This window comes from Callospermophilus lateralis, chromosome 9, assembly GCF_048772815.1.
Source record: "Callospermophilus lateralis isolate mCalLat2 chromosome 9, mCalLat2.hap1, whole genome shotgun sequence".
NCBI lineage: Eukaryota > Metazoa > Chordata > Mammalia > Rodentia > Sciuridae > Callospermophilus > Callospermophilus lateralis.
In genome coordinates this window covers 87501453-87519538 of record NC_135313.1, presented here as the reverse complement: position 1 = coordinate 87519538, position 18086 = coordinate 87501453, and positions in this window count along the sequence as shown.

Here is an 18086-nt window from a genome sequence, read left to right as displayed (position 1 = left end):
GAATTTCCTTGTCTTGTTTTCTTTCTTCTTTTCTGCAGTTGCATTATTCTATGCCTCAGTATTGGTTTTGTTTTATATTTTCATGATTGGTGTTCATAGCATTATCGATCTGTCTTTGTTTTCTTTTTTTGCCATTTATTATAGACCTTTATCTCACATATAAGTTTTCAAGACATCTAAGTGAACATCAGTACAAAACAATGACAGATATACATTTATACTTGGTCTTGGAACATTCAGACAGAGGCTAAGGTTTATGTTATACACTTTGCTCGGACACTCCTTTGACTTTTCCCCAGCTCCCTCATCATTAGTAGTGTCCTCATTTTTTAAATTCACTTTGATAAGTTCTCAACCACTACTTCTTAACATATCCCTTTTAGCCTTATTCTTATCTTTTTTGCCTTCTAGATCCAATAATATGTAAGCTAAACCTTCTCACTGTAATCTTTATATCAAATATTCTATAATTTGATTTTTTTCTCTTTATGCTTCATTCTGGCTGTAGAGCTGAACTTACTAATTCTTAGTTTAGTTGTATATTAGAAACCATTGCACTGTTTTCTTGGATTATTTATTTTTGTTCCAGGACTTTCATTCCCCTAACCGCTATCTCCTTAACTTCTGGAAAATCTAATGCAACCTCTCAGCTCATCAACTTCTCCCCACACTATTCCCCAAGGGAAATGATTTTTTTCTCATTTTGGGGGGACTATATTTTTTCCTGTGTTTTGATATAATATGTGTGTATTATCTTTTCAGATTTCTATGCCTTTAATCTGACATAGTAACCGATATTTAAAGAGTAGTTTCAGGCTTACAGACAAATGGAGGAGAAAGTATGAGGTTTCTCATATACTTCCTTCCCTGTATTTCTATAAGACCATTTCCTCTATTATTTATATCTAGCATTAATATGGAAAGGTCATTACAATTGATGAATCATTGTTTATTTGTTCTTCTTAGATATACCTGATAGTAAATGTGTTTTGACATATCACACATACATGGAGTATAACTTCCCATTCTTGTGGTTGTACATGATGTGGAGTTACACTTTTTGCATATTCATATATAAACATAAGAAAGTTATGTCTTTCCTATTTCTATCTCTCTTTATGAATCATTATTAATGTATTACTCTAACTAAAGTTCTTAATTTACATTTGGGTTCACTTTGTTTTAACAAGTGTATAATACATATGTACACATACCATTTTAGTATCATATAGAATAGTTTTGCTATCTTAAAAATTCCCTATCATCTACTTATTAATCTCTCTATCCTTCTACTGAACACCTGTTATAATTTTTATTTAATTTATTCTTGGTGACTTTCTTCTCAACATGACCACTATCCAATATGGACACTCCTTAGAAGAACCCTGACTGGGAAATGAGTTAGGTTCATGTGTGGTTGTCAGGTGAGAAACAAAGGGTGTAACACAATAAAACACATAACATAAAAGTATTATTATTATTATTATTATTATTATTATTAACCAGTGTCAGAGAGAGTAGGAAAGAATATATTGCAAAGCCAGTGGGAAAATCAACTGAGACACAGAGACTCAACCAGTGAATGGAGAATGAAAGAAAGAGAGAGACAGAGAGAGGGAAGGCGTGGGAAGAACGTGTGGGTCAAAGCCTTTATTAAGGTCTAGTACATTCCTTAAGTAAGTTTTCTGTAGGAAATTACAATTCGTGGATTTCAAGGAAGCAAACATTAGTCCCATAAAGTCTGGAGGTCATGTTGTACCTGAGAGGTGGTCATTGTACCATATCTGCACAGTCAGTGTTGGGTGGTGAGGGTTTGTGGGGCAAGTCAGGTAGGTTATATGAAGCTATCTCATAGGGAGGTAGCCACTAGGAGTTAACTAAATGAGGCAGATTTCAGAATTAATTTCATTGCAAAATTGGAAGGAAGTAGAGAATTTAGAACCAGTAAGGGTGACTAGATTCTATTCTGGTTTAGGAAGTCCTACTAATATTTAAGAGGGATTCCAAAGCAACCTCTAATTATAAGAATTCAGTACAATTCTTCAAAATCATAACCTGTTAATGTCCGGATGGTTTTTCCTTTTTCAGAATGTTCAGTCTTTCCTCCCCTCAGGTGGAAAATTAGTGAGGGCTAGCTTGAGTATTTACTCTCTCACAGGTGGTTAAACACTGGTAAATCCCTAGGTGCAAAAATCTTGGGAAAAATCTTTTACCTTCAGGGTGGGCTTTTGTAAAAGGAGAACAAAATACTCTATCCTGTTTCAAAATGGTTACTTTACCTCTCCTCTTGCCAGAAGCACAAGAGAGTTTTTCTTTGATCTTCCCCCCAAGACACTAGATGAACTTCTGGAGGTAAAACACAGGAATTTCATTTGCAATTTACCCCTTCTGTGCCTCCTGCAATTCACCAACTACAGTTTATTATTTCTCTGGCACTGAATCCAGGAGCAGGCTTCTGCTCTGGGCTTCTGCTCTGGTAAACTAGGATTCTCCATATGTGCCTGACCTTCTCAATCTGGGTCAGTAGCTTCTCTTGTTATACGAGACAGAGCTAAGGAAAGTTGTTGACTTTCAGTTTGTTTATGATTTTCATTGTTTTGAGTAAAGGAGCGATCACTTCCAAACTCCTTTCATACTAACTAGGAAAATAAGTCAATGGAATGACCCATGTACTTAAAAATGTTCATCCCGATTTTTTTTTCTGAGTAGTTGGCATCAAGGACATACTTAGATATTATTTAAATAATGTTTTTTCTTTATTTTACTATTGATATCAACTCTATGAATAGTTAATTAATGCATTATTCTTCAGGAGATTCCGTTAATTCTGTATCTTTGCTTACAATTCCCTCTTAACTATGTGAAATGCCTCTCCACTATCAAACCTAACCATTTAAAAAAATTTAATGTGTACAAATTCTATACATTGTATATAACTTAACTGAGATAGTATCTCTTCCAGAAATGATTAAAAGTATTACCTTACTTTTTAAAATCTCTCAGCACTGTATTTGCACTTTTCTCATGGTCCATATAACTTCCTTTTGTGTATTAGCTATATATATGTGCAGACAGATCATTATGTAAATTATAAAAATTCATCTTCCAACATTCAATTTTTATATACTTTCAACAAACTAAATCAGTGCCCTATAATTAGATATGCTTATTCAGATTTTCACATTATATTCCACATATTTTATAAAATGAAACTTAATAAAGTCTAAAATCAAATTCAGTTTTAGATAACCATATCAAGTTTAGCAATGACAATTCAGGAAACTCTTTCCACAATTTACTATAATTTTCTTTTTATATTTCTTCTGTAGTCTTAAATTCCCCTTCTAGCATGAATACAGTCACAAATTCAATTGCATTTCAAGAAAGCAGATATCATTATTATCTCCATAAGACTCTTCCAGTTTTCTATAAAATGCCTTCGGATTAACAATGTAGAGTTGTAGCAACAGAAGGGTAGAAAGTAGAGAAGAAGAGATTATATAAAAAATATTTATGCCCTGTACTAGAAATGGCAGCGAATGCTCATAGGTTCTATGGAAGAAAACTCTCTATGACTATCCAACTGGGAAATACTAGATCAAGTAAAAATATAAGGAATGTTTATTTTTTAAGTCTGCATTGGGAATCTCTAAGACAAAGCTATATTTTGTTTAATTTCATTGTGCATAGTACTCATTTCTAACAGAAAACCCAAGGGACTACTACACTCAAACACATTTTGTGAATAGCTTTCCTAGACATTAAACTTTATCCCAGATTCTAGGAACAGGAAGCTCGCAAATCAGAATAAATATGGGTAATATGGTGAAAGTAGGAAATTATTTTTCCCTATGTTAAATAAAAACTAGACTTTACCTGAATGAAGAAAAAAAAATGAGTTTAGGGCTGTGTCTGTAGCTCAGTAGTACAGCTCTTGACTAGCATGTGTGAGGCACTGAGTTTGATCCTCAGAACCCCATTAAAATAAACAAATAAAATAAATGCATTCTGTCCATCTACAACTACAAAAAAAAATTTTTTTTAATTGAGTGGAGAAGTAATAATGGGAATTTTTGTCTAAATAGAAAATCTATCAAAATTTGCACTAGTCATACTTTTCCTAGAATATTATATCTACTTTTCATTTGCACACCTTAAGAGATTAAGATAAAGAAAAGAGGGTCAAGAAAAATTACAAAAGTAATTAAAGAATTTACAAATCCAAAACCTTGTGAAAAAAATAATGGCACTATATTACTTAATTTAAATAAATTGAATTTCATGATATACATCAAATGTGGTTTTCCTGTCTTAATGATTACATCTTATGATGTAAGAGTGAATGTACAGAATAAGTTATGCACTGAGTAAGTAGCTTTAACATTTATAAATGATGCTTTTTTCCCCCTAGGTTAATTGGTTACCATTTCTTTTCACTGATAAGTTGTTTCCACTTAGAAACTGCATAGTGTGAGTAATTAGGAGCGCAGACACTGGCCTTAGATAGATCTGATTCATGTTCCAGCTCTAAAATATACTCACTGTAAGAATTGGGATTCAATACTCTTAGTTTCAGTGTGCTTTCACTTCTTTCTAAAGTGGAAGAAATAATAACACTTATTTTAATGGATTAAATGAAAATATATTTAATATAAACATATACGAATTTCCTACCTCTTGATTGACAAGTATTGAATACTTAAAAAAAGGTAATTATTTTCTGTTGTTACAGATTTGAAACAGGTTACATGGGATACCAATTATGTGAGTCTATAAAGAAGTTTTGCACCTCTTTTAGAGGCCAAAATGGAGGCAATTAACACGAATTCAGATAAATGTCTACTTTGGGGAGGAGGGGGAAGAAAGAGTAAGCCCACAGTAATAATAGGCAATAATCATTGAGCCCTCACTATATAATACTTTTCATTATAAGCACTTTACATGAATTAGCTCATTTAATTTTCACAATAATTATGTGAGGTGCTAATTCCCATTATGCCTAGTGTATATGTAAGATGGAGAGAAATTTTAATAGCTAGAGCACTGCACAACTAATACAGGAGCAACGAGGGTTTGAATCCAGGGAGTTTTGACTCATGGATGCAATCTCAGTAATGGCAAGGCAAGTGTGTTAAGGGATTTTTTTTCATATTGGGTTAAACATCTCCCTTTTTAATATTCTTGAACACATTTATTTTTACATTAAGCAAAAATGTATGAAGTAACACATTGTCAAATATCTGAGAAATCTTAAAAATTTTAGGATACCCACATAAGTACCATTGTTAATAGCCTAAATACACATAAACTTAACCTATTGAAAATAAAATGAAATTTCCATTTTCCACATAGGTGGTATATTTGTGTTTGGCAAGGTTGTTGTTAAAATTCCTGAGTTTTGAGCACTGTCTTATTGATGATATGTTTCACAGAGTTTTATCATGGTGTTCTATAAGCCCACAGTTAGAAAAATCACAAGTAATTTTTACTAGAGCAAAGATTTTCAGGCACTAATCCATGTACTCTGTGTTTGACAATTTCAGTTTCATAACTGATAAAGATAAAGAACATACTGAACAAATATACAGTTTAAAAATGAACTTAAAAAATTATTTCTTATGAGTCTTGAATATACCCAAAATATGAAATCATAAAGTGACTTAATAGAAATATTTAATTCCAGCATGCAAACATGAATATCCTCTTCCCAATATGTCAGTTCCAAAGATAGTGGCAAATAGAAGAAATAACATACCCCTGTTACACAAGCTCCTTCTACTTGGTGTGGTGAATGGCTACAATTTCCCTGCTTGATTCCATTACTTGGATCTTAAGTGACTTAGATCTTAAATGACAAACGGAGAAAAATGATATTGGCAGTATGAATCAGCCAATACTGAAGACTTTTCTTTGCTTGGTAGGTAGAACCTTTGTCCAGATGCTATCCAAGACATTTTAATCAGATAAAATACAGTCTATAATTGACTTGTAAACTGAACAAAGAAAGAAAATGGAAATGTGACATTCTTTGTTTATCTGTTTTGCTCTATTGACATTGAATTTGCATATTTACACTTGAGATTAGGTTGATGTAAATGTAAAAATCATACTCATTGCTTCTTTTGCTGTTTCATAAATGTTAGTTGATTTGAACTATTGGAACTTCAGGGAAGAATTTTTTTTCTTTTATTTTCTATTCTTAGTAAAATTAAGATAGACTTATTGTTAAGTTTCTATATTTAGACTTCCTTGACTGTTTCACATTATGAGAAATATACCATGACAGCACATAAGAGCCTAATGTTTCTTGGAAGAAATGCATAGGCCATTATTTTCATTGTGATCTTAAGCAAGTTATTCTTAAAAGTTTTGTGTTTAAAAAGGTCTTCCTCATTTGTATAATTTTTTATTTGATGATTTGACTTGCACTGGTGACAATGCCATCATATCAAAGTATGAAGTGTATATTATGTGTTCAGTGATCTGTATTTAACCCCATGGAGACCACGTTGTTTGACATGAACATATTGAGTATGATTGTGAAACGCATTTAACCAAAACGAAATGGTTCTTTACTTACATTGAACAAATATTAACTTGCAATTATCAATCAGGCAGCAAGTATTTGGAGTCCTTAGTATTAGATTAAGTCAAAGGTAAGATAACCTGTAATTGTAGAGAACATGCTGCATGTCCATTGGTATGTGCAGTACTTTGGGTATGTGGGATTTAGTAGTCAGAAAGTTCAAATAAGTTGGGTATAGTTGTATCTACTTTACATAGAATCTAACCAAAGTGCTATAACTGTCTCTTATCTAAGATCGTATGTTAGGAAATTGTGTATTCAGTATTTTACTCTACTACTATGTGGCTCTAAAATTTATACTTGCCTATATCATATTTCTGACTTTGTTTTGGTGGTGAAAAAACTAAAATTAGTGAGATTAAATAAAAAGTGATAAGTGGATATCAGTGAGAGATGGGAATTTGAAAAGGAATAGACAAATTACTATAGATGATGGGGTATAACAAACATATTCTTATACTATGTACTACCTTGTGCATAACTTGTGTGTTATAGGTTGAAGATGCATGTGAAGTCATAAATGGGGATTTAAAAGTGAAATAATGTTGAATATTTGTAGAACTTATTTATCCATAAATATTGGATTTTGTTGGGTAGATTTTAATGATTTATAATAGTTAATGGTAGATGAAGGCTTACTTTTTTTCCTCCCACTCCACTATCAAAGCAAATCTCAGAATAAATTCTGTTACACTTACAGTCACTGATTAGCAAGCATGTGCAAATTTATTCACGAAACTTACCTTTCAGCTCAATGGAGTACCAACTCTGTCTTTTCAGGCATTCCACTAACACCTTGAACGAAAAGTTTGCTCAAGGGGATCAAACATTTATTTCAGGTGAAAATATCTTCCTACAAGAGGGAATTAGGTTTTGTTCATATTCTAAATGGGATCACTTGAACAATTTGTCTCACAGATGTCTTCAATTGAAGAATTGTCCCTGGAAATTTATACTGAAATTAGAAATCAAAACAAGCATACAATAAATGGAAATACTATATTAGTTTAAAGAAAATAATTCTGATATATATGAAGTCAATGGGAATTGAAGCATTATTTCTAAATTAATCATCATACTTAAATTCAGCCATGTGTAAGTCCAACATATTACCACAAACTCTTCTCTTGTTCTCATATTTTTGCTCTACATTTGTTCCAATAATGCATGCCAAGACTTGAAGTGAAATGGAAAATGAAGTCATTATGGTTAACTTGAGCACGTTGGAAACCATAAGATGCTGGATGTTATTTATCCTCTTTGAAATATGAAATAAAAAAGCTTCCCAAATATAAAAGTATGAAAAAATTAACTTTGATGGGGCATCATGAAACACTCTTCTAACTCCTGCTAATGGGGAGGTTGAAGAAGGAGGATGATAAATGCTAGACCAATTTTGGCAACTTATTGTGTTCCTGTCTTGAAATAAATAATAGAAAGAGCTAGGAACGTTGCTCAGTTGCAGAGTACCCCTGGGTTTGATTCTCAATATTGAATAATAACTAAGCAAATAAATAAATAGATAAAAATTTGCATTTGATCCACGAAAGTTAATTACAATTGAGAAAGTTGACCTAGAGGTGCAAATTGTTCACTGAAACACTTTGCCCTGCCAGAACAAATTGTTCAATTGGTCTACTAGATGTGAAATCCCCAAGGGAAAATAATGTCCTGGCCTTTATTGTGCTCAATAGCAAAGTTACTGGATTTGAGCTGAAAATTGTTTTCACATCTAAATAATAACCATAGACCCCTAATGTGGCCCTGGTATTTGTTGTGGTGGTAATGGTGGGGTGTTGGTGTGTATTTATGTCTACGTGTATTTCAATCATTTTATCAACAGAAGTTTTCATTTTAAAATGTAGGAAAAATTTAAAAATTAATGCTACAAGTTTTGGGGGGGTTACTTGAATTTGATCAAATCCTGGAAACATTTATCTAGGCCCAGGAGAGAAAGTAGAGATGTTTTGAGACAATTGGTGTGTTTGAAAATCTGGAGGTAGAAACAGGTTTATTAGCTAATGACCAACCACACTGAAGAGGAGATCATTATTTTTAAGCTCTCTTAATTTGCTCTCCATTTTTTTAAATTCTTGGGCTGAAATTGATCATAAGAGTACATCTTTGGTAGACAGTGGTATCTTTGAGGAACTTAAACTTTTGGCAAGTAGGAAAGCCCCATTTAAGGATTGGGCTTGGTGGATCCAATCTCAGGAGGATTTCCAACTTTTCAAGTAACTTTCCCCAGTGAAGTTTCTCGTGAGGAAATGCCTGAGCAGACCACTCTAGGCTCATGCTGTGGAGCGTTGGCTTTCCAGGGGTCACCAGGCTGATCTCTCCTGGAAACCAAGGTTTATCTCAGCCTCCTTAATTCTGTGAGAAAGACTTTGAAAAAAAGCCTGTAATTTCTTTCAGTGATTTCTTAATAATGCATTTCTCAAGAGCGAGGCCCTAAGGCCACCTCCTAGAAGTCACCACTACATAACAAGTTTCCTTTGAAAAGTCTCTCTCCTTAATAATCTTTTTATGTTCCTTTGAAAAGAGTTGATGTTTCAGGGCAAGTTGTAGAGAAACCCAGCTCTTCATGTTTTGCTTTCCTTAGCGGCTGCCAAGTGACTGGTGTTTTTGATTATTGTACTATAGGCCCAGTGGTTAGAATTATTTCAGGTATGGATTTTGCAAACAGGACAATCCACTTAGTAATTGCAAACATTTCTCTCTGTTAAAAATAAAATAAAAATAAACTGTTCAAAAAGACAATAACATATAAATATAACTTAAAATTTTAAGCCGTGTTTAAAACTACAGAACGCTCTAGCTGAAGCAAATGTTAGAAGAAATAAAAACTGCAAACAATTGTGTACTTTGTTATTTTTTTTTTTCTCTGAGCACTCATGAGATGCCTTAGGCTTCATTTACAACTTTTCGTTGATGTGTTTCAACTTCTACTCAGCTGCAATAATGCTAAGTTGTTAAATTCATCATTAATTCTATTGTGCTCCTATGTGGAAGCAGGAAATTCTCTCAAGATTCTTTTATTTTATTCTCAAATAAATCATTCATTTAACCTTGTATTTGTAAAGCTTAATGTTAGTGTGCTATGTACCTATCCTAATTTTACCACTTTAGAAGAAAGGTTGGTTAATTTTGAAAGGTAAAACTCAATGGTATTATGGTGGGGGACTTTAGGAGATGATTATGTTATGGAGCTTTGCTCTTATGGATGGAATAAGTACCTTATATAAAGGAATGGAGGTAACTACTAGTGCCCTTTGTCCTTTTGCCCTTCAGGCCAGTCAGAACACTACTTCAGGGTCTCTAGCACATTTGTGAGTAGAGACTGATCCCTTTCCAGACACCAAACACTGATCTGAGATTTCCCAGACTTTAAAACTATGGTAAATAAATTTTTGTTGCTCATAAATTTAAAAAGATAAAGAGGGAAAGAAGAATAAATTTAAGAACAAGAATAAGTGCAAGAAAAAAAATTTACCATTCATTAATTAATATGTGACAATCACTAAGCTATAAATTGCATATATTGTGTCATGTATCCTTATAATAAATGAAATAAATGTTTTCATATTGTTAATGTTCATATGGAGACCCAAAGGAGGTCTTTAACAAATTCCTTAATATTGCACAGCTGATTAGCATCAGAACTGAAATTTCAAAAGAGAGGTCACATACCGTTCTGTCTATGATTTTTTTTTTGCTTGTTTGTTTGTTGTTTTGGTGGTAGTTGTAGGGATCAAATCAAACCCATGGCCTCATTCATGTTAGGCAAGTGCTCTACCAGTAAGCTATGCTCCATGCTCCCAGCTCTTCTATGGCACTTATCTGTAGTTACAAAATCCTACTAATCAGCTGAGTGCTCTTTTTTTTTTTTTTTTTTTTGTACCAGGGATTGAACTCAACTACTGAGCCACGTCCCCAGCCCTAGTTTTTACTTTATTTAGGGACAGGGTCTAACTGAGTTGCTTAGTGCCTCGATGATTGATAAGGCTGCCTTTGAAATCAAAATCCTCTTGTCTCAGCCTCCTCAGCTGCTGGGATTACAGGCCTGAACCACCATCCCCAGCTGGGTATTCTATTTTCAAGAATCTAGAGACCCTTACTCATTCTGCATAATCATAAATAATCTATATCCATCATTCTTGCCACATAGGTAAACGTACAGATTATCTTTTCCTAAGTAAGCACTATCTATCATGATATCATAAAACCTATTGGTTTCCTAGATTCATTGATGGTAAAGCATAATCTTCAAAAACAATTTAGAGAAAATTGTTGTGTGTTTTTAGTCATAGCTCTCATCGACTCATTTCCCTTATAAATATCCAGACTTTCTAAATATTGCCTCCTTTCTTGAACTTTAAGTTCCCTTACAACCTAAAAATAACTTTTTTTAATTACCTTTTTTTTGTCGTTGTTCTTCCCCCTATTTTTATTGGTGCAATATAATTGTACATAATGGAGAGTTCATTTTTATGTATTCATGCATACACATGACTTAACAATAAGATTTGCCCAATATGATTCCCCCACTTTTTACTCTTTTTTATGATTCCCCCACTTTTTACTCTTTTCTCTCCCCTTCTCCTGTTCTCTCTTTCCTATTCTCTCCTTTATTCATCTCCCTTTGACAGTCAGAAGACCTCCATTAATATTATTATTTTTTTTTTTTTTACTTTTCCACTCTCACTTCCAAATAGGAAAGAAAACATACAACCCTTGACTTTCTGAGTTTGGCTTTTTTAATTTAACATAATATTCTCTAGTTCTATCCATTTCCTGAAAATGGCATAATTTTATTCTTCTTTATGATTGAGTAAAATTCCATTTTGAAAAACCTCCATGCATACCATGTTTTCTTTATCCATCTATTGATGGATACCTACACTGATTCCATAGCTTGGCTATTGTAAATTTGTGCTGCATAAACATGGGTATACATGCATTGCTATAGTATGCCCTTCCTTCTGCATTCACTCCATCTCTCTTACATTGCTTTTATATTCTCTCTTTCTTTTTTTTATTTTATCTTATTTTTTTCATCTTTCATACATTTGATTCAAGTGAGTTATGCACTTCCATTTTTACCCCAAATACAAATTGCAGAATCACATCAGTTACACATTCACAATGTTTACATAATGCCATATTAGTGACTGTTGTATTCTGCTGCCTTTCCTATCCCCTACTATCCCCCCTCCCCTCCCCTCCCATCTTCCCTCTCTACCTCATCTGTTGTTGTTCAGTTCTCTCCCTCCCCACCCCTTTCCCCTCAAAACCTCATATATGTGATTTCATATAACGATGAGGGTTTCCTTCCGTTTCCATGCAATTTCCCTTCTCTCTCCCTTTCCCTCCCACCTCTCATCTCAGTTTAATGTTAATCTTTTCCTCATGCTCTTTCCCCCTGCTCAGTTCTTAGTTGCTCTCCTTAAATCAAAGAAGACATTTGGCATTTGTTTTTTAAGGATTGGCTAGCTTCACTTAGCATAATCTGCTCTAAGGCCATCGATTTCCCTGCAAATTCCATGATTTTGTCATTTTACTCTCTCTTTCTTGAAGTTAATAGTTGCTAATACTTTTCATGTGCTTAAAATTTTTTTTGTATCTGATACTAATTCTTCCTTAGAGTTCAGTTTTTTAAAATATGAATCTAATTTGGTTATTTATAATTTCTATTGTTTTTCGCCTTTGGAGAATCTTTTTTTTTTTTTTTTTTTCTGGAAATTTCCAGTCTTCTATCCAGGTTGGCAGCTCACCAGGTCTCTTATACAATTTACCTGGGAATGTCTTGTGTTGTCATTTTCTTCTCCCTTTCTCTGGGGGTTGCAATCCCTGCTTGAAATAATTCATATATTCATTTTTGTTATGATTAACTTACACCCTTCTTTTATGGATCACATTCTCTAGAAAATTTTCAGCTTAAATATTAAACAGAAGAAGACCTGGTGGTAGTACTATAAAATTCTTGAGTCATACTATTCTATTCTGGACTGGTTGCTTCACACCAGATACCTCTCGGCAGTCTGGTACTCAGTTATTCTTAGAGGTCTCTGCCAAATTCCTGTATGTTTCCTATGTTTCTTTTTGTTTAATCATCTATTTTTATACCCCTTATTGTAGTTTTATCTCCACTTATTTAATTGTGAATAACCTCAATAACTTTCAGGCAAAAAAGACTTGTGAGTGTGCTTTCTAAGAACACACATATTTTTAAATCATACTATTCTATCTTTATTTTGAGTGATAAATTGGCTGATATATACAGTGTGTTGAAAATATTTTTCATTCAGAATTTGGAAGCATTCCTCCATTGATAAGAAGCTAGGAGACATGAGAAATTCTCATTCTTTGTATATTCCTTTTTTTTTTTTTGCTTTGTTTTATGTTTTCTAAAAAAATGCAACTATCTTCACTTTTAATTCTCAAAATAATGAAATTTTACACTGATGTTCCTTTAACTACGTCTGTTCTAAGACATGATGCTGTGTACTTAATGAGCATTTTTAATCTAGAAATTTGTTTTCTTCAGTCCAGAAAAAAATTAAACTTTTTATTGTTTATATTTCATCTTCTTTCCTATTCCCTTCTTTGAAATCTCTTACACTATATGTTTAAATTCTGTGCTTCTTGAATTTGTACTCTAATCTTATGTGTTTTAATCTTGATTTGGTTATCTGTTGCTGTTCGACAAACTATGTTAAGTCTTAATGAATTAAAATGAAAACAAGGACTCCAACTTATGTTATGATTTTGTACATTGGGAATTTAGGCTGACTTCCCTGGACAATGCTCTTATTCCTCGCAAATTTATTGAAGTACCTTAGAGAACTCATCTGATGGAATAGATAAGCCAAGATATGTTCACATGACATGATACCTTGGTGAAGGCAGATTAGAGCTAGTCTTATCTAACACTATTTACCAGGGAGTTTATACTTGACTTCTTGAATAAGTTATCTCAGGGTATTCAAACTTTTGATATGATGCCTTGAATTTCCCTGAGAGAAGGCTTGAAACCTGTCTTGAAGTGACATGAAAAGCAGCTGTCATTCTCTTAAGGCCCAGGCCTGGAAGCTGGCAGAGCATCTTGAATTAGCACATGGGGTCAGGCTGTCAAATAAGACCCACATCAGTCAAAGATCTTACACAGTGGCTCAATCAGCATGAGCTGCCATAATAAAATGCCATAGACTGAGTAGTTTAAACAACAGAAGTGTATCTCTTACAATGCTGGAAGCCGGGAAGATCAATATGGAAGTGCTGATTGATGATTCCTTGCGATGACACTCTTTCTTTCAGAAGGTCCCCTTTCTTTCTGTATCCTCACACAGCCTTTTCCCAGTGCACACAAGCAGAGAAAGAAAGATTAAGCACTTAAGCACTCTGGTGTTTCTTGTTATAAGGGCACTAATCCCATCATGAGGGCTTCACCCTCATGACCACGTTTAACCCTAATTATTTCCCAAAGACTCCATCTTTAAATATAGTCATATTGAGGGTCAGGAATTCAACCTTAATTAAAAGGGGGACAAAATTCAGTTAATAGCACTCAGGATTGAGCTTTGCTACTTCTGGAAAGGATACAAAAAAGGAAAGGCTCAAACCATTACGTCATTCCCTTCATATCATTCTCTTCTACACCATAAATGTACTTCTAATGCATAACAAAAGATGAAAAAATTTCTGCATAGAAACAGTCCAGGATAAAAGAGAACAGATTCATGCTATTTTTTTTCCGAAATTCAGTAGTTTCATGTACATATTTTTAATTTTTTTTTTGTACTTTTGGTTGGCTTCTAAAATACTAAAATGGTTGTTTTGACAGTTTGTATCATAAACAGTTGTATGGTTTATATGACATTTCCCAAGAAATCAAATCAGATTGTTGGTTCTTTAAAAAAAAAAAAAAAACTCTAAATAATTCTTTAGTTAGAGGGCATCCTGCTAAGGGGTGTCAAAGATAGACCTCCTCTAAGTAAATAATACTAGTTTATGTGCCCATGGTTCCAGGTGTTAGGCCCAGTATACTATCTTCATTTCTTCCCAAGAGACATGCTACTGGTGAAGGAATTGAATAGATTACAAGCCAGCCTTGTTATTCTTTTCTTCTCATATTAATTCTGTCATATTTTATTTGTAAAGCAGTCACTACATCCTGTCCAAATTGAAGGGTTGGGAAAATAAACATTATTTTCAATGAGTGCCCCAAATGTTGGCAACCATCCTTAATCTGTCACATGCTTATTGTCCAATGCCTTGTTTACAACATTTTAATGTTGTTCTTTTCTAAATCTAATAACATTGCTTGGTTCTCTTATGAATTCTGATTACCACTTTTCTTAACTTATAAGCAAATAATCATAGGATTGCAAATGATGAGAACATATTTTTCTTCCTACTTAACTTTCAGAGTTAGTTTGTACATGGAATTTTGAAAGTGATTTTAAATGGGATTCTAATAATAAGTATAATGTTTATTGTAGGTTAAGGATGTTTGTATTACTGCATTGCTAAAGTGTTTCACTATGTGCTAAATTACATTAATGTTTTTATCTCTTAAGGTGCTAATTTTGACATTAACATGTTAATAAGGAAAATTGCATTACTAAATGTTTTGTTGAAACATTCTTACATTTTTAGAGCAACAGATTTGATTATGATGATATTTTATATGTATCTTTGAATTTTTCTTGCTGGTTTTTAATTGAATCTTCATAAAATATATCTATAATTTCCCTTTCTCATAACCCATTTCATGTCAGTATCAGATTATATTTAACTTGTAAAATGAATAAGGATAATTCTCTCAATTTCTTTAGTCTGAAACAACTTAAATAAATTGGATAATCTTGCCTTCAAACCCTTTTGTAGAATTTAAGTCTTTATTTGGCCTTAATGTAGCTCTTGTGCCTAATGCACAGTTATTAATACTGATGGATTACATTTTCTTAATTCTTATAGAAATAGCTGGGCTTTCAATTTTTTCTTTAATTGGTTACTTTTTTCCCCACCCAAAAATGTTACCATTAAGATGATAGTATTTGTTTTAATAGTTTAATTTTTGCTCCCACTGTAAGTATGCAGAATTTTTCACTGATACTGTTGGTTTTAACTTAATTACAACACAGTGTTTTACTTTCCTTTATTAAAATTCAAACTCTTTTTACTTAGTATTGCTTATGTATTCAACACATACTTAAATGCATTTATAAGTTAGCAATTTATTCTCTCAACAATTTTCTTAGTGTCTCACTTTTTGGAACTCTTCCATTTTCCTTTTTCTCAAGGGTGGTTTGGGTGGTTGCTCAGTTAATGTGCTAAAAATCATTTATTTTTCAGTATCAATCATAAGTCATTATTTATTAGGCAAAGAGTTCTGTGTGATTAGTTACTTTTTTCATTACATTGAGCATATTATTTCACTTTAACCCTCTTAAAGATGTTTGCTGTAGAATCGGCCTTTAGGACAGGAATCCTCTGTGTTTCTCCTTTGCTAGCAAACTAATAAACCTTTTTCCATTTCCTCAAAAAAAAAAAAAAAGGTTTGCTGAAATCTAATTTTTGTACACTGTAGGTACTTTGTCTAGTCTTTTCATGGATTTCCAAGTTCTTCTTTCTGTGGTTTCTGAATTTACTTCTGCATTTGTTTTTGGGGTAGATGTTTTATATATAAACTAGTTGGTACTTACTGTGAATTTCAAATTCATCGATCTCTGGAAAATTCTGATTTATTATCACCTTAAATATTTACTTCATTTCCAATCATTCTCTTTATTCCTTTGGCAACTCTCAAAGGACAAAGCCTGGAGGTAAGTATTGCTTTGGAGTCTTGCTCCGAACTCTTCGAAGCTACAGTCTTTACCTCCTGTCCCTCGGGGGCCATCAAACCACAATTCCGTTTTTGTTTCCGAACATAAAATCCTCATCACCTCCCCATTGCATTTCTAGTACCAATTTACATTTATCATTCTGTTTGATTCCTTCTTTGTGATTCCCCCCCCCCCTCGCTATGTCCATTACTTCCTTAAGAGTTGAACTGGGCATATAAAGGGAATATGTTGTATTTTATGCATCATTTCTGTGTATTATGATACTAAGGGTTTCATATGATCTCATCTGCATATTATTATTTAAAACACAATGAAGAGATTTAGGCTTCTGTGCCATAGAAAGGCTACAGAAAACTCGCATGCCCAGGCCCCATGATGCCATAGTGGCCCTGAGATGCCTGGATAACACTGCCCTCAGGAGAACACAGCAGAGGGGAGCAGATACCCATGATTCATGCCTAGGCACGGTGAGAGCTCAGATGCTAATGGGCCAACCGGCTCTCTTTTTGTCACAGGGATAGTACCCCAGTGATCTAGATCAGCTTGGATGGAGACTTCTGTGCCTCACATGGTTCAAGGAGAGCCTGTACCCAAAGACCTCACAGTTGTTTGCCATCATGGGGTGCTTAGATAACATTGCTCTTGGGGAGAACCAGTGGAGGGCATGGGTGCCAGCATTTTACAACTGCCAGCAGTGGGAGCTTAGACACACTGAGCCAAGTGACTCTTTATTGCTGTTCTGGGAATAGTAGGAATTCACAGGTCCTACATTATAGACAATCACTAGCTCCATGCCACTTTAAAGAACACCTTGTGGAAGGGAATAAATACCTAACTTCATGTAGCAGTAAGAACAACAGCACTGAGTTCTGCACCCAATAGAAACAGCCAGCAGATGCAACATAGCACACTCTTAGGGAGAAACCTCATACCCCTAGGCTGATAAATAAGAACCAGCTCCTGAGAAATACATGGCAACCAGGGAAGTTGCTTTTGTGTCCCAGTATCTTTTGGAAGGTCTATGGCTGACGAGTGATGGGCATCTTCTAAAGATTCCAAATCCTGATGAAATACACCAGGAAGATTCAATAAGAATTTTAACATCTTGGCACGGATTAATGTAAGTAACTCTAATATAAACTTTGCTCATACATATATGATCAAATACACATCTTTATTTTGATTCAATAATCCCTCTCCTAGTATTCAATAATGTGCCCTCAACCAATGATTGTATTTCTTCACATTTTTAAAGCATTAATTGGAATAAATATGTCTTTGTTTTCCTAGCACAAGTTAACACTTTCTCCTCTTATCCCCTCTTTTCCATGTTATATTAGTACCCAAATCCCTTCCCATCCATCTTTTTCTTCTTTTTACTTGGTTTATATTATTCTCTTTACTCTTTTCTTTTTTTTCCCTTAGTTTGCCCAATTTTTCTCTCCTCCCCTTTTCATTCCTTATATAACATAGTAATAGTTTTATTGTCTTTAATGACTAATTTCTCAACATGTTCGATAACATTACTATAATTTTATACAGGAACTGCGAAGAACATCATAAACACATTTTTTTAAAAATTTTTCCCAAGGCTGATTAATATGAGGACTTGCTCTGCAGTGATAGTAGTAAATAGGGTTTAGTGCAGTCTC